The sequence below is a fragment of the Petaurus breviceps genome, unplaced genomic scaffold (assembly GCF_028583685.1).
Source record: "Petaurus breviceps papuanus isolate PSGF00001 unplaced genomic scaffold, PetGlider_PUasm1.0 176, whole genome shotgun sequence".
In the NCBI taxonomy this organism is placed as follows: Eukaryota; Metazoa; Chordata; class Mammalia; order Diprotodontia; family Petauridae; genus Petaurus; species Petaurus breviceps.
Window position 1 is genome coordinate 34,721,236 of NW_027185771.1, and position 23,338 is coordinate 34,744,573.

At 41.5% G+C, this 23,338-nt stretch overlaps 1 protein-coding gene across 1 annotated transcript in view; it reads right to left on the minus strand.

Moving 5' to 3' along the window:
* MAF (MAF bZIP transcription factor) overlaps nt 1-23,338 on the minus strand; it is a 499,195-nt gene that overhangs the window by 149,427 nt on the left and 326,430 nt on the right. The window lies entirely within an intron of this gene.

The window sequence follows — 23,338 nt, forward strand, 5'->3', positions numbered from 1 at the left end:
CTCTCTCTCTCTCTCTCTCTCTCTCTCTCTCTCTCTCTCTCTCTATCGTTTCTCTCTCTCTCTCCTACCATGTGCCAGTGCTAGGTGTTAGGGATATAAAAACTAAGGTGTCATAGTGCCTGTCCTCAGAGAGATTACATTCTACAAGATGAAGACAAATAAGTAAATACAAGGTCCCAAAATACAGCAATGGTGATGGGGGCACTAACAATAGGGAAAATCAGGAAAACTATCTGAAACTTAAACTGAGTCTTGAAAGGAGTGAGGGGTTCCAAGAAACAGAATAAAGAAAGGAGATATTCTAAGAATCTGGGGCAGCTTTTACAAGGGCATTATTGCTAGAGATGTAATGTTGTATCCTGGGAACAAAAAGCAGGCCAATTGATTGGAGCATAGATAGTGGGAGGGGTAAGAATGTGTGATCAGTACAGAAAAAATAGGCTGGCACCAGACTGGGAAGGGCTTCCAATGAAAAACTAATGAGTTCATAGTTTATCTAAAGGCAAATGGGGAAGCTTCTAGAATGGAGGAGTAACATGCTTGGACCTCTAAGAATATCAGTTTGGAAGTTTGTATGGAGGATGGATTAGAGAGGGCAGACAACATGGGTGGCTATTGCCATAGTTGAGGTGAGAGGTGATGAGGGCTTGGGGTCCGGTGGTTGTGGTACAAGTAGAAAGGTCAGAAATATATTGAAGAAAAATCACCATGAATTGAGAAATGATTGGATATTGAGTTTTGGTGAGAGTAGAATTGAAGTTGACTTCTAGATTGTAAATCTGGGTGACTGTAAGAATGGGATATCCTTGGTTGAAATGAGGATGGTAGGATACTTACGGGGAAAGGGTTTAAGGTAATACATTATTTTGGACATGCTGAATGGCAAAATTCATTTTTCATTTTGAAAGTCATAGAAGGCAGTGTGGTATAGTGAGGAGAGTGTTAGATATGGAGCCAAAAACATGAGATGCAAATCCCCTCTCTGATATTTATCTTCTTTAGATGTCAATTTCCTTATCTATAAAATGGGGAGAGTAATAGCAATGCTCCCTAAATCACAGTATTATTGCAATACAAAGAGTTTTTTTAATAAACTTTATATTGATATAGAAAAGAGAATTGTCATGATCATCGTGATCGGCACTATCATAGTAGTAGATGACCTCTGACATCCCTTTCAACTCCTATATGATAACAATTAGCCAATCAATAAGTGAATCAATCAATTGATCAATATTTATCAAATACCTTCTATGTGCCAGGCACTGTGTTAAGTGCTGGGAATACAATAAGAGGCAAAAGATTGTTCCTGCCCTCCAGGAACTTGCAATCTAATAGATCGTTATGTTTCTACCTGATGGATGGAAAGGTTTTCTGATTGAAGTTGGATTGATTCTATTTAATTCAATAGGGATCAATTTTGACTCTCTTCATGGGACATGGAAAACCTTCCCTTCCTCATCTTCCCCTCAGACCCCAGCATGAGCAGTGTTTCTGTTGTGTGCAGTGGGCAGAGGCTGTTGTTGGAACAACAAACACATTAGGTTCCATCTGCATTTCTGTGTTTATGAAAAAAAGAACTAGCCTTCCAAGGGGGTGGGAGGAATGCACCAAACAGAAAGGAAATGGACAGGTATTTGGCAAGTTTTCATTTCTTGGCCACATAATTTTCTGCCAGCTGCGCTTCTTTTTAAGCAAAGAAATGAGAAGGGGGGTGGGAAGGAGAAGAGCCTGCAATGCCTGATGAAACACTCACAACAGCTGGCTTTCTAGGGGAAAGGCCAGTCCATTGTCAAGGCAGGCTCTCTTCCATCTTCCTCCTGTTATTTGGAAATAGTCCTGCAGAGTTATGCCTAGGCCTATAAGGGGGTAAGTAGATAAAGCCAAGGGAGAGAAGGGAGTGTGTGGCTTCACTACCATCAAAGGATGGGATGTCTAAGTCAGAGGCTGCATGAGGCCGACTACCATTGGCCAATGTCCCATTCTGTCCCCCCCCCTGTGAGGTTACTTGGCCTACCCCCAGCTTAGCATCTCTGTTTCACAATTCCTTCCTCAAACTTTGAAGATGTTTACCCAGAGAACTCTTTGGTTTCACACCAGCCCAAGATTTTGGTTACCCATTCATATCGTGGTTTGGACTGGACCTTTTTGCTCTATGTATATTCTCTTCTTCCAACCTTGCTAATTGCCACTAATCATCTACATACCAGCCTTATCCCTGAGCATGCGGAGACTGAACAAATATCTGTATTCTCAGACCAGGGTTTCTGCACCATCCACACCTTCGATCCAAAATAGTCCAGAGGTGTTCACATGCCCACTAAGGCAATGTGATATAGTGGAAAGATCACCTGGATTTTGTTTCAAAGGATAAAGGCTTAAATACTATCTCTAGTTACTGTCAGTGTGACCTTGGACAAGTGATTTTCCTCCCTGAGCCTCAGTTGGCTCACATGAACTAGATAATATCTAAGGTTCAAAATAACTCTAAGTTCTTTTCTTTGTCAATTAAATACAGGCTAGCTGATGCAAAGGATCACATTCTCCAATCACTTGCAAAAAGTACAAAAAATAAAAAGTATCAAAGTGATTTAAGAAAAAAAAAAGCCCAAGGAGAACCTGCCCACTTACTCCATTTTAATTGGTATCACTGACTTCTGTCCTCTGCGCAGCTGGAAGCTGGCTTTCCTGATGCTACTCTCAACCTTACCTATTATCGTGAAAAGTTCCCATCCTTTCCACAAACCAGGCAGAGAACAAAAGCAGGAGAAAGACAGTGTCAGAGAAACACTTGGAAGAGGGCTTAAAAATGGCACCCTGGCTGTTCAACTGGTCTGGGGGCTCTCTAGTCATTAAAAAAAGTTAGCATGGCTCCTGGCCCAGCCATAGGATTCCACCCCACTCCCATGCTACTCCCCCATCCTCCTCGCCATCACCATTTCCAAGCCGATGGCCTTCATTTGAAGGCAACAGAAAATGGGGACGGTTGGCTTTTTCCTGTTAAAGCAAGATCGACAAAACCAAGGGGAACTGCTGATCTGGGCCACGCTGGAGAAAGGGCCCCATTTTTAAATGAAGGAAAGAGGAAAATACAATATTTTTTTATATCGTCCTTTCAAGGATGTCTCTATTTGCATAGCGTGATTCTCTTCTTTTGTATAGCGCTAACATTAGTGTGACCTTTTCCTACTAATTGGAAAATCTTACGGAAATAAACCCTGTCAGAAAATGAGAAGTGACTCCCCTTTTGGATGGCCAAACGACCTCAGAGGGGGAAAGAAGTTCTGAATTTCTGTTCCTTTTGCACACACTGCAAAATCTTTATTACTTCGGAGAGCCTTGAAGCTCAGTAATGCCCCTCCAGTGCAAAGAGGAGTAAATAAATTTCTTCTTATGACCACTTTGGAGAAACACACAACCAGATTTACTCAGCAGGGATAGATACTGGACAAGATAATGAAGAGAGAATAAGAATATGATAGGGGTTTACAGCCTCTTCTGTCTCTTTAAAGTGTTTTAATCCTTCAGAAACAGGATATCGGGTCCATTTCCTTAAAGATACAGTATCCCTTCTGGGACAAGTAATGTTATAAAAAGCTAAGATGTAACATCTATCTCGCAATATTGATTGGCACTTTAGTGTGATAAAAGGGGTTGAACCTGAAGGGGAAAAGAGGAAAAAAGGTAAGCGGGAATTACTCTTTGAAGAATTGAAAGAGTCCCTATCATATCAGGTCAAACTTCAGTTATTAATGTGTGTGTGGACCCGCTGAACAAAATGGCATTTCTGGGCATACATCGCCTGATTCTCTGCACTTTCAGGGATAATAGATTTCTAGGTGTTGTGATGTTGTTGTCATTTTAAAAAGCAATTAATTAATTCCTTGTGACTTGATACTGCCCATGCTTGCTCAGGTTGTGTCTTTGAGGCACGTGGACAAACTGGACCAGACCGTTCTATATTCCCTGACCAGTGGTGGCCCCACACATCTGCAGTGCAGTGGAGAGGAGCCTGGATTTGGAGTCAGAAGGCTTGGGTTTGAGTCTTTGCTCTTCTATTTAGCTGTGTGCAAGTTGCTTATGGACTCAGGAAAATCACCCCCCCTATTTCTGATCCTCAGTACTATTCCCTATAAAATAAGGAGAATTGAGTCCATGAATACTGATATCTTGTCCAGCTCTGAATCCTCTCTTTCTATATACCCTGCAACCAATCCACATCCCTGTTCAATAAAAGACCTCAATATACCAGCCTTACCCCTAGAAAGGGTGTTCAAATGGCAGCCCTGTAAGTGCCCTGGTCACCCAGCTGTTTCCTTTGCGCCACAGCCAAAGGCTGTCATGGCCTGCATATATACACTGGTTTTAAGAAACAGAAATAGAGGATGGATTCCCTCAAACTAGCTGTTTGTCAGTCACTTGTTTAAAAAAAATCCAAACACCTGAAGTCATCTGCAATTTTTATTTCCCACTGGGCATGTGTGCAGGGACACTACTTGACTGAAGAAGAAAGAGGAGAAAAAGAGCAAATGGGCAAGTGTGAAGAATGAGGGGGGAGTGGAAGAAAGCTGAATTCCAAGCCTCCTCCCGACCAAGAAGATAAGAGCTGCCCCATACATTACCGTACTTAGCCTGAGGACAGCTGACTCACCCGAGAGACAGGCATCTATCTCTGCTCTTTTTGGGGCATTCGTGATTTAGAGGATGCGTAGAAAGACAGGAGGTTGTACAACATCTGTTAGCCCACATCTGTCGGAGTCTGCATCCACTCAGTGGCAAGCTGAGATAGAGAATTCTTCAACACTGACTTGCCAGCCTAGGGAGGAAGGGAGGCTATCCACATAGTCCTTTCAGGGAAGATGGAAAAGGAGGCCCTAGCTGTGCCATAGGTCAAGGATCTGAAAAGCACCTTGGAAGTCAGTTACTTCGTGTAAGTGCCTTATTTAAAGGTTTCTTTATCTACAAAATGGGGGTAATAACAGCACCCAGCCTCCCAGGGCTGTTGTAAGGATAGAATAAGCTAATATTTGTAAAGCACTTTGCAAACCTTCTAGTACTAGATAAATGTTAGCATCAATCCCTGCCCCTAATTATCATCAGGTAAGGGAATTAAGGCCCAAAGAGCATTAGTCTGACTTGCTCAAGGTCAAATGGATGGTAGGTGAAAGAAGCAGGATTTGAAACCAGCTCCCCTGACTCCAAACCCAGGCCTTTCTACTCTAGCATGAGTCTTCCCTCACAAAACAAACTAAGTAAATAGAGAATTTTTAAAAACAGACTCTTTTTGAAGATGTCTCTCTCACCAAAAAAAAGGTGATTGTGGCTAGTAATAACAATAAAATGGGTGGCATTTTAAAAATTGCTTTCAGGTATGAAAGATACGTTACATTTGTTATCTCCTTTGACACTGATGAGTTAGGTATTATCTTGTCCCCATTTTACAGATTAGGAAATTGAGGCTCAGGGAGGGCAAGTGATTTGCCCATTGTCACATACAGCCAATAATATCTAAGAAATATTTCTAACTTGGACTTTCCTGACTCAATTCTCTACATCAGAGCTGGAATGATTGGGCAAGAGTCACAAAAACATTTTTAGTTTAAACAAGAAATAGAATCCTTACTAGTGTCTCCCTCTGATGCTGTCATCAAATCTGCTTCAGCATGAAGAGGTTTAGGGTTGGACCCCACTCAAGGTAGTTACAGAAAGTTATAGCAAGAATTGATCCCAGTCCATTGTACAACAGGGTTATAATACTAGCATACATTTACATAACACTTTAAGATGGGCCAAACATGCTAAATACAAGATGTAGCAAAAGTCTCAGTGATGTTTTCAGCTCTAAAAAGGCCATGGGCTGCCTCTTGTTCCATATCACTTGAGCACTTCTGGAAGAGTCAAGATGACTTTTTGCTGATCATATTTGAGAGGAGATTCTTAGTCCAGGGAGGGTTCTGCTCTATGGGCTATGAAGTCCCTTCCTCATTTCTGAGAATCTAGGAAATTAAGCCTGTCTAGTCCCAGAATCGTGGGGTATCAGAGACCTCAGGGCCTATAATCTAATCCATTCCGAAATGTACCCATAAAGAATCACCAGTAAAAACACTCATCCTTTTTAAATGGCCAACCAGCCTCTTCCTGAAGAAAACAAAGAGGGTTTGGCACCCCCACCCCTTAAAGGAGTCCACTGCATTTCTGGATAACTCTAAGTATTAAAAACCTGTTTTTATTTTATTTTATTTTATTTTTGTTCTTTATCTACATCAAGCCTAAATCTGTCTCTTTTGGCTCCCTATATTATTGCTACTGGTTTTACCCTTCATTGCCCAACAGAACGAGTCTGATCTCTCTTCCATATGACAAACTTCCAAATAGTTGAAGTCCACTTTCATGACCTCCTTGCACCCCACCCAGATCTTAACTTCTGATTTGCAAGATGTTTTATTTTTTATGTGGAACAGACTCAGAAGTTAATGCTGACTTATGACTTCTGCATTTGTTCTTCTGGGGCCCAGATGGTAGAAATGATGGCGGAGAGGGAGGGGGGAGAGGGAACAGATTTCCACTCACATAGGATGAAAAAATTACATGCTCAAATAGGATGTAATAATACAAGCTGAGCTGTCCAAAGGTGGAGGGAGTTGTCTGAGGTGGAGTTGGCTTCCCCTTTGGAAATCTTTGGATAGAGGCTAGATCACTTGTCAGCAATGTTGCATAAGGGATTCCTATTCAGATAGGAGGTGGACTAAGGACCCCTAAAACTCCTTCCAAATTCTGTGACTATGAAGGTAGTCCATTGAAGCATCTGACCTATCAAGCAGGAGTGTACAGATCAGGTGGAATAAAGACCAGGTGGGTTTCTACTAAATTGAGAAAGTAACACAAGTAGAGTTGTGGTTACAGAGAAGAGGCTAGATGACCTTCCTAGACTGACGTTATAGGTGGGAGTTCAACCCAGGGCCTTTGACACCAGAGTAAAGGTTAATTCTCAGAGTCCTGGTATGTAAAACATTGTTAGTAATCACATCCTCTAACCCATGGACCATCCTGGAAAGAAAACAAACGAACAAAAAAAAAAACATCCCCCCCCCTAAAACAAACAAACAAAAAACCCCAAACAAATCATGGACTATTTACTTAACACTTCTTAAATTCAGTTTCCTCATCTGTAAAATGGGAACGATAACATTTGGACTATACCTTAATGCTGTCATGAAACCACAGAGAGAGGAATTAGTATCAATAAGAGGAAGTTATAGGGAGATAGATTTAGGCTTAAGTTAGGGAGGGGAAGACTTCCTATCAGTTAGGGCTATCCCAAAGTGGAATGGGCTGATTTGGGAAGTGATGGTTTCTCCTTCATAGGTCTTTAAAGGATGGAATGGTTGACATCTTCTCAGATGTGTTACAAAGCCAGAGAAGATTCTTGTTCAGTTCCTGGCTGGACTAGATGGCTTCTGGGGTCCCTTCCAACCCTGAAATTCTATGGTTAGCAATTTGGGGGTTGTCTGTCAGATGGACTAGGTGTCCTAGACTCAGATCTATGATATACAGACCTCATAAAGATCCCCCACAACATTTAAATAGTTTAAATGCTTCTCAGGGATCATGCCAGTCTTCTTCTTAGGACCTTGTCATATCACAGACTAATTCCAAGTCCTTACCCAACATTCAAAGCTTCCTATTGGTAGGGTATCTTCAACTTCCATACTTCTTCATTCCTTCTGATGTTCCCTTTCTGTATCTTTCTTTCAGTTATTCCACTTCAACCCCCAAGCTTTATTTCCAACAGTCCTTCTGCCCTTGACCCAGAAACACCCTCTTCTTCCCATCATTCAGCTAGCACCCTGAAATCCCACCTCTTCCAGGAAGCCTTCCTGCTCTCCTTCCTTGACAAGAAGTGAGCTGACAGCTTCCTCTCTCTGGAAATTACTACTCTCTCTATTGTCCACCTCAGCTGTACAATTACCCTCACTCTTCTGCTGCAATGCACTTAACCTTGACCTGGGTAGGATGTAAATGTTTTCCGGTCCATTTATGTGGTGGTTTGAAGTTTGCATTCTTTGGTCTGTGACTTGTAGCGGTGTTCCAGTCAAACTTAACTAGCCAGAGTTGAGGAGCATCCATCAATTAACTTCTAGAGGCCAAAGGGAAGGTTAGGGGTGATGGAATTCTGTTTGTGCAGAGTTTTAGCCCAACCTAGGACAAACCTAGTGCCAGTTCAGATACAGGCTCCTCTGGTTTAAATACTAGCTCTGATACTAGAGAATGTGAGTGGAATCACAGCATCTTAGATCCAGGAGGGAAGGGACCTCAGGGGCCATCTAGCCGTACCCTTCTCAGTTTACAGATAAGGAAACTGAGGCCCAGAGAGGCTGAGTGAGGAACTCAACTAAGATAACAGGGAGACTAAACATCAGAGGAGGGAGTTCAACTCAAGTCCTTGGAGTCCAGAAACAGCATCAAGTTTCAGATTCCTTATTTGTAAAATAGGCATAATGATAATTGTACCCTCTTCCCCACAGAGCTGGTATGGGAGCGGGGGGACACCGACAAAAAACAAATCCTAATAAACTACTAATCCATTATCTTTTTTTGTTTGTTTTTTTGCAGGGGGGAAGGCAGGGCAATTGGGTTAGGTGACTTGCCCAAGGTCACACGACTAGTAAGTGTTAAGTGTCTGAGGCCAGATTTGAACTCAGGTCCTCCTGACTATAGGGCCAGTTCTCTATTCACTGTGTCACCTAGCCACCCCCTAATCCTTTCTTTAACTCAGGTTCCTCATCAGCAAAATGGGGATAATCATGTTTGTACTCCTTGTTTCATAGCCCTATAGAAATAGATAACGTACCATCATAATTTCTGAATGAATGTGACCTAATTTATTCTTTGGTTAATTTTATGACTTAGAATGAGTGTAAATAGCATTTGTTTTCTGTTCAGACCAGGGACTTTGAAGGTCTTACCCTCCCAGACTGATATTTTTAATGGCAAATTAAGTCATCTTTTGTTTCAATTCTTACCTATCCCTTAGACATTGGACAGGCAAGACATCCAGACAAACTGAGACCTGAAAAAGATCTTAATTTAGAAAGGCCAATGTCACTCACTCTATCCCCGGCCATCATTACTCTTGACCTTTGTCCTGCTACTGGACTTTTGATGACTCTGAAAGAGAGAGTGAAGCTGGAGACTTTGTGCAACTCTGTCTCACTTAAATCCAATTAATGGGCATGTCAAGACATCACCCCTGTGACATCATGGTCCTCTTCAAAAATGAAGGATGAACAACAATATAGAAATTGGGGCTTTTTTTATTTTGAGAAGGTTCTTTTGATTGTGAAAATTATCACAGTTCCATTATTATTATTATTGCTGTCATTGTGACTTATACAATAGTAACAATAACAATACTAATAATACTAAATGTTGATGATTATGAAGACTTCTTTTTTTAAGTTCAGAGAGTTTAAGTTCAGTTTACTTTAGTAAAGTTCAATTTAACACAACAGTCTATCATTCTGTATTTCATTTACAGGGGAATTATCTAGACCAACTTCTTCATTTTTTTAGAGGGGTAAGTTGAGGTCCAGGAAGAAGATGTGACTGCCCCAATGGTCTACAGTGAAGCAGAGCTAGAATTGAAATCCAGATGTGGCTCAATAAGCATCTTCCCTGTCAGGCAGCCTCTAGCCCATCAGTGTCCATCAGTAAAATGGAAAGATCACTGGTTTTGGAGTCAGGGGACCAGGTTCAAATCCTAACATCTATTGATTTTGGTTGAGGTGCTGGTCATCACTCAGACTCCTTTCACCTCAGTTTTCTCATCTGTAAGAAATGAGAAAATTGAACTGGCTGGCCTCTGAGGTCTCTTCCTGCTCTATTTCCATGATCCCATGATCTTATTCCAATGAACAGTCATTAGAATGCTCAAGAATTGGGGTCTGGGGGGGGCACTTCTGTCACTCTCCCAGTGAAGCCCTGAGCCAGCAGCAGCACTATCCGTCACAGAGAGTTTCTTGCTAAGCTGAAATGTCACTTTTAAAAGGACGGGGAAGAGCTCACTATTTATTCCTTGTCTTTGAGACTTGACAACATTCCCTGTGGGTTCATCTTTCTCCTTCTCCATTTAGCAAGGACTGGATGTCTTCATCCTGGGAGCTCTGCAGAGGCTAAATTATGGCCTTCCCTGTCTTTGGCATTCTCTCTCTCTCTCTCTCTCTCTCTCTCTCTCTCCTTTGTCTGTCTGTCTCTGCCTCTGTGTGTGTGTGTCTCTCTCTTTGTCTCTGTCTCTGTGTCTCCATCTGTCTGTCTGTCTCCCACATCACTGGAGGATGCCTGGTTCAACTGAGTAAATACTGAGCTGCAGGAAGTATCTGACTTCCAGCCAGGAGAGACCTGCAAAAGACAACCAATAAACTCTGGCCTGGGCAATTTTGGGGAGGGAAGACGGGGTTTATTATGGCTTCCATTCAAGGTTTTATGGGAGAGACTTCATTTAATGGTGCAATCCTGCCAAACCGTAGGCACTGTAATTGTGTTCTTATGACATGTCACTCCACATAATCCTCCCCTACCCCCAGCTACTTCTTCAGTCTTTATAGCCATGAATCCTTTCAAGTGACATTGTTTATCAGCTGTTATCACATGAACTCCCAATATAATGGACAGATTCTAGAAAAGAAAGAGTTTTTAATCTAAGAATACATGTAAGCCTGGATGTAAATGTATATTCTATACAGTGAACTATAGTTTTCTAGTTTCCAGAGGTAGCCCAGATGGTAGAGGGCCGGATTTGGAGGTCAGGAAAATGTGAGTTCAAATTCTGTTGTTATGACTTATTAGCTCAGTGATTCTGAAATCCTTTAGCCTCTCCTAGCCTCAGTTTCCTCATCTGTAAAATGAGGGACTGGCTCAATGGCCTCTAAGATCTCTTCTAGCTCTAAAGCTCTATTTTGGTGATAAGGCAGGGTGGTATAGTAGAAAGATCCCTAGACCTGAATTCAGAAGTCCAGGGTTCTATGGAAATGTTTTGCACATGACTGCACATGTATACATTATATTTTATTGCTTACCATTTCAGGGAGGGCAGAGAGTAGAGGGTAGCCTGGGAGAAATAGAATTTGGAACTTAAAACTTAAAAGTTGTTTTAGCATGTAATTCGGGAAAAATAAAATATTATAAAAAATACCCAGGATTACAAAAGAAACTGTCAAAAAAAAAAAGTACCAGGTTCAAATTCTGGCTCTTCCAGATACTAGTTTGGGGACTTTGGGTTACAACCTTCCCCTCTCCTCGGGCATCAGTTTCCCTTTCTGTAAAGTGAGGGAGTTGGACGACATAATCTGTAATTCAGATCTAAGAAGATACGAGTCTCAAAGTTCATTAGGCTTTGAATATAGAGAGTCAAAATCATAAGCCTGTCTTCTATCAGGAAAGACTTCTAATCGTCAATCTATTTTTGTCAACACCCCCTACACATACCTCTGATTCAATTCAGTGTGACCACAGAACAATGCATGACTTTCTGCTACAATTACTATGGGGAAGGGGAGGTAGATTTGCTTTTACCCCAGAGGACAGAAATAGGAGCGATGAGGGACTGGGGGTATGGGTGGGGTGGGGGTGGAGGGGCATTATAGAGAGGTAAATTTCAGGTCTACCTTACAAGGAGTGGTTTTCCCATTTAAGCAGCTTTGTCTAACTTGCTCTCCATGGGGCATGTCAGGCAGGGCTGGCTCTGATTGGCCAGCAGCAGTGAAAGCCTGGGCATCTGCTATCAGGATCAGATTTCTTGGAGGAAGTGACACCTTTTTGAGAGGCCATGAAAAATTCCCGAATCACAAGATGTACTGCCAATATGGACTTGAGCTGGGGTGAGAGGGGTGTAAGATTTTCTGACAGTTTTAGATTCAAGGAACTTCCCTAGAAAAATACATTGGATGCTCGAAACAGATGACTGAGTTTGAATTCAGACTCTTGCCACTTGCTAGTTTGTGTGACCTTAGACAAGTCAGTTCTTTCACTAAGAGTCTCAGTTTCTTCATCTGTCAAATAGAGATAGTAATAGCATTATTAGAGTGCTGGATGCCAGGAAATCCTGAATTCAAATCTAGTCTCAGACACTTACTAGCTGTGTGACCCTGAGCAAGTGGTTTAGCCTCAGTTTTCTTACCTATAAAATGGGCATAGTAAAAGCACCTATCTCCCAGAGCTGTTGTGAAGGTTAGTTGGTTAATAAACCCTTGTTTTCTTCTTTCCAATAAACATTCTGCCTATCTCATGTGATTATTATAAGGATCAAATGAGATCATAAGATTAGTAATGTTAGTAACTGTAACTGTAGAGTGATATTTTAGAAATATTTTTGTAAGACGATGGTGTAGATATACTTTGGGTCTTTGGTGTTTAGTGGATCTGAGAACATATACATGTGTGGTAACAAACAACAGATGCAAACCTGGGTTTTGCATTATCTTTTCTTTGTCATTCAGAATCTTGCTATCTTCAAGAGAATATGGAATCATCTTAAATCCATAGAATGATGCAGTTAAGAGAGAGCCAGACTAAATTTGGGAAGCTGGGTTCAAGTCCTGGTATGGTCACTAACTGATTGTGTGACCTTAGATGAGTCAATTCCCTTCTCTTGACTTCAGTCTTATCTGTAAGGGGAGGAAGGGTTAGATGATATGATCTCAGGATTTTTCCTGCTCTGACATTCTATGAATCTTTGAATTAGCTTCTCACAGGGATGGGGACTGGGATTTTTAACACCCATGACCACCCAAATTACACAGGCCACCCACACATTTTTCTGGGGATTTAGCCAAATTTCTGGGAATTATATTCAGTTGACTAACTTTCCACCATGCAATCAATAGCAAATGCTAAGGAGGGGGCTGCCGGGTTCTGGCATGTATAGGCCCTGTTTCCCAATAGAGAACTGGCCTTGGGAAGAGAGATATATCCTGTGAATGGAATGATCATTTCCTTACCATCTAGAAGAGGGCATCCATGTTTTCTGCTGCTTGGATCAATGAGAAGGAAAACGACACCTTCAAAACTGAATGATAATTTAGTGTCTTTTTGTGAAAGAAATATCTGAATATGTTCATTGTAAATATAAGTGTGTCTGTGTATGTGTGTGTGTGAAAGAGAGAGAGAGATTGAGAGAGAGAGAGAGGATGGAGGGAGGGAGGGAGGGGAGTGAGATAAAAAGATAGAGAGACACACAGAGACAGGGACAGAGATAGAGACAGACTGAAATAAAGATAGAGAGGGAGAGAGTCAGAGAGAGAAGCAAGAAGGAGAGAAGTGAGAAAAATAAAAAGGAAGAAAGGTAAGGAGAAAAGATAGAGAAAATAGGAAGAAGAGAGAGGAGAATGAGAAGGTAGAGAAGAAAGATTAAAGAAGAGAGCAGGGGAAGGAAAAGGGGTAAGAGAAACAGAGATGGGGGAGATAAGGAAAAGAGAGGTGGAGGGAGCAAGGAGAAAAATTCACAGGTTACAGAAAGGAAAGTGGGGTGGGGTTGTGGGGGAAAGAGGGAAGGAGCAAGAGAGGAAGAGAGAGAAGAGGAGGAAGGGAGAGATAGATAGAGACAGAGAGACAGAGACAGACAGAGAGAGACAGAGAGATTTGATAAAGCTAAATGTGTTTGGAAACAATCAATCAGAATTTGTTACATAACATATTTTTAAAACCAAAGTTGGCTCAAATATCAAAGGTTTCTCCTTTCTCAACAAGATTATTCTCATTTTCTCCTATCAACCATTTTAGCAGTGTTTAAATAATTTCCTCCTTAGTGTTGTAATATAGAGTGTATCTTTCTGAAGGAAATGAAAATGAAGATGAAGATGCCTTCAACGGCTGGCAGCAGCAATTGAAACCATCTCCCTCATATTTCACAACTTCCCCTGCTGGAAAACCTGTCCCATAGTCTTCATCTCTGGCTTATGTTTGTGTTTAGGGAATTGAGTTAATAGCAGGAAGAAAGTAGGTCTGGTAAAGGCTTGGCATTGTTCAGAAGTGGGGGGCCAGGCCAGACTCTGGGAGGGCCCAGGAGGGAAACGAGTGGGAGGATGACTGGAGAGAAGATACCTCATTTTATATGAGCTCTCCCTCCCTCTTGCTAGGGACTTTTCCATGGAACTCAGGAACACTAGAGTCATAGGATCTCATCGTTGGAAAAGAAATCAGAGGTCATTTGGTCTCATCAGTACTAGAGAAGAAATGCCCTCTATAACATTTCAATGAAAGGTTATCCAGGATCCTCTGGAAACCCTCCAGAAATGGGGAAATTGCTACCTACCCCAATGGTGGTATGCATCCTCTGGCATTCACAGAATGTTCCAGTGTGTTTTGAGTAAGTCTGGAGATTCTCCAAAGGTCTTGGAGTTAAAGAAGGAAGAACCAAAGGATCAAAAGTTAAATGGCAAAATGTTAAGCTTTGAGTAAAGAGAACCTGAGTTCAAACCCTATCTCAGAGATTTACAAACTGTGTAACCCTGGGCAAGTCACTTAACCACCATCTGCTACATTTTTCTTTTCTGTAAAATGGGGATAATGATAATAATGTAACCTATAATATATGTAACTATATGTAATAATTATATGACATATAGTATAATAATAATACCTCTACCCCAGGGTCATAAGGATAAAACAAAATAAAAATATATGTATGTGTATACATAAACATACACACATACACATATATACACAGTACATATTTTGTATATATGTATTATGTATACACACATGCACACATGCTTAGAACATTTAAAAGTTGTATGTCCTCAGTTTCCAATGACTATATCCAGAATTACAGAACTTCAGAGCTGGAAGGTGTCACCAATGACCATAGGTCTCCCTGTACCTGGGCAAGAATTCCCTGCTCTATGTACCTGATAAGTGCCATCTGCCTCACTCAAAAAAAACCAACAGTGAAGAAGACAGAACTAACTCTCAGGGTTAGACTTTTGTCTAATGCTTCCTAGTGACATCAAAGAAACATCTTGATCTTTTAATTCAATTCAGTAAACAATTATTAAGCACCTACTCATTGTGTGACAGGATCAGAGTTAGGCTTTGCAGATACAAAGATAATAAATGAAAAAAATCCCTGCCCTCAAGGAGCTTATAGGTTAATAGGGAAAGGAGGCATAGGGCACATAAACAATACATATGAGACCAGGTGGAATGGATGTGGACGTAGAAGAGATTCACGACGTTCTAGAGGTATTTCAAGATGTAGATGTTACTCCCATTTTTGGTCGATTGGGTAGGTGGGAGGGGAATCAAGGAAAGTTTTGGAAAGAATATGACACCTGACCTAGAAAGGAAACATATTCCAATAGATGGTGAATATAGGGCCAGTTTCATGGATGGGTTATAGTCTACATGAGTGTATAGATTTGGGAGAAGAAAGGATGAGATCTGGGAAAAGCACTAATTGTTGGAAGAGAAGAACTATGAAATATAGGTTGGATGTTCTTTTAGAGTCACATTAGGGAAGACTCCAAAAGCCAAGGGGCAGCTAGATGGCACAGTGGTTAGAGCACTGGGCTTGGAATCAGGAAGATTCATTTTCTTGAGTTCAAATTTGGCCTCAGAGACTTACTAGCTGTGTTTCCCTGGGCAAGTCACTTAACCTGGCTTGTCTCAGTTTCCTTTTCTGTAAAATGAGCTGGAGAAGGAGACCACAAGCCACACCAGTGTCTTTGCCAAGAAAACCCCAAATGGGGTCATAAAGCATCAGACATGACTGAAACTACTCAACAACAACAATTGAACACCAACTTCACAAATCTATACGGCCAACAGGGAGTCCCTGAAAGTTTAAGCAGGGGAATAACATGATGAGATCCACATCTCAGGAAGATTATTTGTCAGTCCATGAAGGATGGATGAGAAAGGAAAGAAACTGGAGACATTGCTGCCATTTTAGAGGATATTGAGCAGTCCGAGGGAGAGCTGATATGAGACTGACGAGGCTAGGGGAAGGAAGGACAGGAAGAAAGAGAGAATCAATAGGACTTGTCAACTGAGGAGAGAGGAAGAGTCCAAGATGATTGAGGAGACAAAGTTGAGTGACTGGGTGATGTCATTAAACCAGAGATATTTCAAGGAGCTTAGGGGTGAAGACTTTAAATTTGGTTTTGGGCATACTGAATTTGATGTACCAGCGGTTCATTAAGATGGAAATGTCAACAGACCATTTCCACTGGAGTTCAGGGGAGAGATTTCAGCTGGAGCAAAAGATACTTTCTGAAGTATTCTTAGGAAACAATCCCTAAACCAAACCTGCTAAGTTCTGAAGGAGAATGACCTTTATCATCATAGCAGTAGTAGTAGCAACAAATCCTTCTCTGGAATGTGGGAACCCAAACCATGCACTGTTTGAGCTACTTTGTAAGGATTACAAAATGATTTTTATCCAACAGCTCCAGGACGTAGGAAGTGTGACAATTATTATCCTCATTTTACAGATGAGGCAATCACAGCTTCAAAAGGTTAAGTGATCTGTCCAGCACGACACAGCTAGTAAGAGTTGGAACCAGGATTTGAACCCAGGTCCTTTGATTCTAAATCCAGTGTCCTTTCTATTACTCCATGCTACATTTTTTTTTTTTTGAGGAGGGAAGGCAAGGCAATTGGGGTCAAGTGACTTGCTCAAGGTCATACAGCTAATAAGTGTCACGTGTCTGAAGTCAAATTTGAACTCAGGTCCTTCTGACTCCAGGGCCAGCGCTCTTTTCACTGTGCCATCTAGCTGCCCCCATGCTATATTCTTTTGGGAGACATCATCCTTTTCAAAACCAGGTTTCCCTTCCCAAATTCCTGTATTTCCTCATCTGAAGAAACCTTATTAACAGTGTCTCCCTTCTATTGAGGGTTTAAGGTTTATAAAGAAATTTCCTGATAATACCCTTGTATTAAACCCATTATCCAGATGAGGACACTGAGGCTCAGGGAGTGAGCAGCTTGCCTTAGCTCACACCACCTCACTCAGCCACAGCTGAGATTTGAATCCAGGCTTCCTTGCTCTTTGCTCTATCACTCTTCCCACTCTGATTTTGCTGCTTAAGTCTGTAGGATGCAATGCCATGGCTTGTGCTTGGGTCAAGAAACAGCCTGGGGGCAACTGGAAAACCTAGTTTCCCCTCTGCCCAAGGACTCTGATACAGGCATTGGTCCACAGGTTAATGGACGATCTGTTTAGAATCATTTTAGGACCTAAAGAGACATAAGGGGTCATCCTGTGCGGCTCCCTGATTTTACAGATGAGGAAACTGAAGCCCAGACTGTCAGAACACTTTGCCCATAGGCGCCAATGGAAGGGGCAGAGGTGGGACTTAAACCCAGGCCTCTCAGTCCTGCTTTAGAGCTCTCCCACGGAGCCTGCTCCCAGGACTTTGGTTCCTCTGGGGTTAAACTGCACTTGGCTAGGGGAGCCAAGCTGGACCCTTTTGGCAGGAGGACAAACCTGTGTGGTGCTGAATGCCTGCCTGACACCACATGAAGGAATGTGAATTGTCAATTTGTTGACAGTGTCATGTTCTTGCTCCCAGTGTCTCTTAGCTATTTGGATAGAACTCAAGGCAGCGCATTTCCCAGACTCTGCTTCCTCACATTACAGCCATGAACACCCAAGGAAAAGCAGGGCCCACTGCCTGCCCCCCCCCCCCGCCCCAATAGACATATAAGCTGTTTGTTTTTCAAATACCAGCATTGTTATTAGAGCTGGGGGAGCTGGGGCAATTGGACCAGGGTATCCGGCTGGGTCTCCAAAGACAGATTTAGATCCTCCCAGCAGGCTTCAGGACACTGACCCAAACCTTAAGAGGGCAATTCTCTGGGATCTCTGGCTGGGCGTCACAGTGACAGCCGTCAGACTTCCAGGGACAAGAAAAAGACAGACAGCTCCCCACTCTACGCTTCCCCTTTTGAGCTGCTTCCAAGCTGAGATTATTTTAATTTTAATCTAATACTCCAACAAGTTTCAGCATAAAATAAAACGTCCCAAGTGGGTATTCCCATCTACGGTTCAGATTGTAACCCACGCATCCTTGATCATCCTGTGCTCCTCCTGTACTTATCTGCCATAAATTTGATGTCTAGTGGGCTGGGGCCCTTCCTCGCATGCTTCGGACATCCCGATGATCCCGCTGGTGTGCACCACTTGTCCCTTGCTCAGGCTAGGTGACCAGCCTATCTCTTTCCTGGTTGTCCCTTTTGCTGATGACATCTTTCACACCATTTGTCCTGCATAACTACTTATTTGTAACATGCCATAATCTGTTCACACCCTCTGGGTGCCTCTTCATTGCCCTCTGGGTAATCCTTGCTTTCAGCTCTTTGGCAAAGGCAACGTTCACATGACTCACAGCCATGTGGCACCAGCAAGAGAATTTGGAAATTGAAAAGATTTTGTTTTTTATAGAAGAGTGATTGTGATGATGAGAACAACAATTCACATGTCCCTAAATGTTACAGAGTGCTTTTCTCCTAATTGTCCTGGGTGGTGTGAGAAGCAATGTAATGTAGTGAGAATTTACTTCTCCATCTGTAGTCAAGGAGACAGTCAACAAGCTTTTATTAAACACCTTCTATTTACCAGGCATTATGCTAAGTGCTAAGGAAACAAAAGGCCCAATACAGTCCCGTCCATTAAGAAACTCACAGTCTAATTGGGAGGAGACAGCATGCAAACAATTATGTTCACACAGGACATATAGAGGATGTCATAGCCAGAGATTTACTTGCTGTGTGACCCCAGGCACGTCACCTCCTTTGACTCCCTTTGAAAAGAACTGGGATTGAAAATGAGAAGGTGAGGTTTCATGGGCTCCCAGGACCCTTCTGTCTCTAAATCTATGATGCTAAGTATCCAAACCCCAGGTTAAAAATGAGTAAACAGGCTAGAGTTGGTTAAAGAATTTGTCTGGGATCACATAGCTTGTGACTTTGAATCCTGGGTCACTATCCAAGGTAAGTGAAACTCAACTTCCTCATTTTCATTCCCCTTCCTTTTAGAGGAAGCCAAGAGAGGTGACCCTGGGCAAGTCTCACTTTATGTGATTTTTGAAGTCAGCATCAGGTCTGGAGGGATCCTTACATAGGGTTTGGTGACCTGTGTTTCTTTTTAAGCTGGACGCCACTGTCCAACACCCACATTTACAGGCAGAGAAACTGAAATCCAGTGAGGGGAATTCATATTTCAAAGGTCATACAGGTTTTAAGGAGAAAAAGGCAGGGTTTGATTCCAGGTCATAAAATCATAGATTGAAAGCTGTAAAGGACCTTAGAGGGTCATCTACTTCAACTCTCCCTTTAAAAATGAAGAAACTGAGGCCCAGGGAAGTTAAGCACTATCTCCAAAATCACCAATGGTGAGCTGAGATTGGACTGCTGTCCCCTACCCCTCTTTCCGCTGAGCTACTGGCCCCTCCAATGCTAAACCCAGTACACGAGCACACACACGCACACACACACACACATACACATACATCTATAAATATACTCTATCTAAAGGAACACATTTCATCCAATGTTTACGTCTACCTATCCAATGTTTTTTTGTGTGTATATGGGTGTGTGTGTGTACGTGTGTCTGTACATAAATATATACAGACACTGGATTTTACATATGTGTGTATATTATATATACATGCATATAAACACTGGATTTTGTATATCTACAGGAACATAAGATTATGCATATATGTATAGACAAAACACTCAATATATAGTACACACATATGAGATGTGTTACATGTATTTGTGTTTATACATTTATATGTATATATTATATATGTAGTATATATTATATATATAATATATGTAATATATGCTCAGATATACATATGTGTATGTATATATATACATGCACATACACATACAATACTGTTTTTAAACATAATATTCTGCATTGGATTCTGTGATCCCATGGCCCCTCCCCCCTGCAACATGAAGGCCTGCTCAAACAATGTCGATATTTCATAGACAATCATTTTCTGTGTGTCCTCGTCCTTCCTCTGGTTCGCAGCCAGAGAATGCAGCACTAACTCCTGGTTGTGCTCTAATTCATAGACACATTGACTCCATTAGGAAAAGAGAGAGGCATGTGCCAACATCCAGAGTGAGTCCAAAATTTCCCACTCATCCTTCCAAGCTTCCTGCTTTGCAACCTGTTTCAACCAATGATCTTGCTCAGGGGAGCAAAGGGGTTGAAACCAGCAAACAAGACGGCAGAGACCATCTCTCCCTGCTGGGAGGGAGTATCAAGGGAAGAGGGAGGGGCTGCTCAGGTTTGCCCAGGGGCTTTCTTTGCAGTAATTTTCAGCTTGTAGATGACTTCAGCACATGTTTGCATTTTATCATTCTGACCCAAGAAAGGAGCCTTCTCTAATGGCTGAGTGAGAAAAGGTCCCTTTCCTTGCCCAGCACTTCGAGGGAGAGAATGCATTCATTCAGGGTAAGCTATGGCATGCAGAGTCCTGTCCAGAATTAAGGCCCAGTACCCCTTCTGGTTGACCTTGCAAAGCCTAATAGATGAGAGGCCATATGAAGAGAAAGGTATTAGACTCAGAGTCAGAGGACCTGTGTTCCAGTGTCTCTGCTACTGACCACCTATGTGGCTTTGGTCAATTCATTTTCCTGCTTTGGTATTCACATTTTGCCTATAAAATGGGGAGACTTGAAGCCCTTCTGGCTCTGCCATTCTGGTACCAAGGTCCCTTTCAACTCTGACATTCTGTATTCTGAGGTCCTTTCCAGCTGTCATTCTGTGCTCTGTGAACCATTTCAGCTCCAATGTTCTGTGGCTTGAGGTCCCTCCCAGTTCTGATATTTCATGATTCTAAGTGGGGTGTTGGCTAACCAGAGGGAGATGCATGGGGATGTTCACTTTTATAGGTTCCAAAGCAAAAGCATGCACTTCTAGGCTCCTCGAAGTAACCTTACACCAGAACCCTTTTGGTCGGCAGAGCTGAGGCTCAAAGCAGTCACCCTGTCTTCAGTTCCAATGTCTCATTCTTGAGCTGCAATAGACGCTTGTCTGGCAGGGCATGCACAAATGATCACTGTTCTGAACCCCAAGAGCAAGTAAGGTTTAAAGTGACATATGCTGGGTGACCCAGTGGAGAAAGGGCTAGACTTGAAGAACTGAATTCAAATTCTGCCTCAGACACTTACTAGCTGAGTGATTTAGGGTGAGTCACTTTCTTAGGTCAGTTTCCTCATCTGTAAAGTGGGGATAGTAATAGCACTTTCCTTATCAGAATGTTGTGAGGTTCAAATGAAATAACACTTATAAATGACAGGTCACATAATTACATAATATCCATTACTACAACATATTGCCATATTATAATATGCATAATATTATAATGTGAAGTGATATAAAATAACACAATGTAATAGTTATGCAATAAATAATGTAATAAAATAGCTATTGTTATAACATATATAATAATGTGATAAGATAGTTATCATTATAACACATTGGCATATCATTATAAATGCAATATATTATTTTATAATATGATAGAATATAATAAGCAAGCTATTATTCTAGCATGTGACATTATTATCTATACAACATATGTTATATAATGTGATATTATATAATATAGGTAAGCTATTATAAGACATTGACATTATAATATGTGTAATAGTATATACTATTTTATTATATAATATGATATTATATAATATAGACAAACTATTATAATAAAGTATTGTCATATAATATGTGCAATAATATATGCTATATTATTATGTGATGTGATATTATATAATATAGGCAAGCTATTATAAGATATTGACATTATAATATGTGTAATAGTATATACTATATTATAACATGATATGATAAATACAAGCAATTATTGCAACATACGTGGCATTTTAGAATGTGAATGATATTGTAGACTATATTAAAATATGATATAATATAATAAATACAAGTTATTGCTGTAACACATATGGCCTATTAGAATATTATAGTATTATATGTTACAATGTGCTATGATATGATATAATATAAGCCATGTGCAGCATTCACAAAATAAAAAGAGAAACACCCCAGAAGACTAGGTTCAGGATACACCGAAATCCCAAGTGACTTGTCACAAATCTGAGATAGTTTCTGACAATAGTTTCTGAGCGAGAATTCGAACCCAAGCCTTATTACTCCTAAATCCAGGGCTTCCCCCCACCCCTCGCCCCATTATAAGATGCTGCTTCTATCCACAGGACATCCGTGAATGGAAATCAGGGGCCAGGCAGAAGCTTGCTAGGGGGCAGATGGGTGAAATGCTTTGGATCTTTTCCTTCCCTTAGAAGGGGCTGATGATGCTCAAATAAAGTGTTGAAGTTTGATTAGTAATAAGAACATGGAAGCTTAACCTCTAACATTTAACTCTCTTCTCTGCATCGAATTACTGATCTCTATCTGGTGAGCCAGGCCTGGCAGTCAGCTCGGGAACACTACACCTTTCGAAAAGCTGTCAATCTTTGTCAGTGTCTCTGCACAATGGGTCTGAATAGCTATTTTTAAAGGACTGTGTCACCTTTATATAGAAATGGAGTTTGAACGCCATATTGATTTTTTCCTAGGCACATATTTGGTCATGTTTTTTCTCCCATGGTAAGGCCCTGCTCAGGCCATTCTGGGTGGCACATTTAAGGGTGGCCATTGACAGGATGGACTGCATCCAGAAGAAGGTTACCAGATTGGGAAGGGGACTGGAGGCCATGAAATATAAGGAATAGTTGAATGAGCTGGGTATGTTTAGCTAAGAGAAGAAAAGCATTGGGAGGGGGGAAGGGGGAAATTAGGGGCATGGCAGCTGTCTTCAGATATCTAAAGGGCTGTCATGTTGAAAGGGATGAAATGTATTTCTTTCCTCACTCTTTTCTTTGAATAATCATTAAGTAAGTACTGTGTTCAGAGCACTGTGCTAAACAGCAAGAGAGTCAACTTGTTCTGCTGGGCCCCAAGGCGTGTAACTGAGGATTCGGGGAAGTAGACATAGGGCGGATTTCAGGGAAAATCAAAACCCAAACAAAGCACTCAAACAATTAGAGCCACCCTAAATGGGAATGGGCTGCCATTGCAAGACAGTGACTGCCCCCTTACAGGAGATTTTGAAGCCAAGACTGGATAGTTAGTGGTTGGGGATTCCTGTCCACATATAGGTTGGATTAGAAGACTTTTGAGATACTGGTTGACTCTGGGCTTCCATGAACAGTCTGAAAACTTGTCATTCAGTCATTTCAATCATGTCTGACTCTTCATTACTCCATGTGGGGTTTTCTTGGCAAGGATACTAGA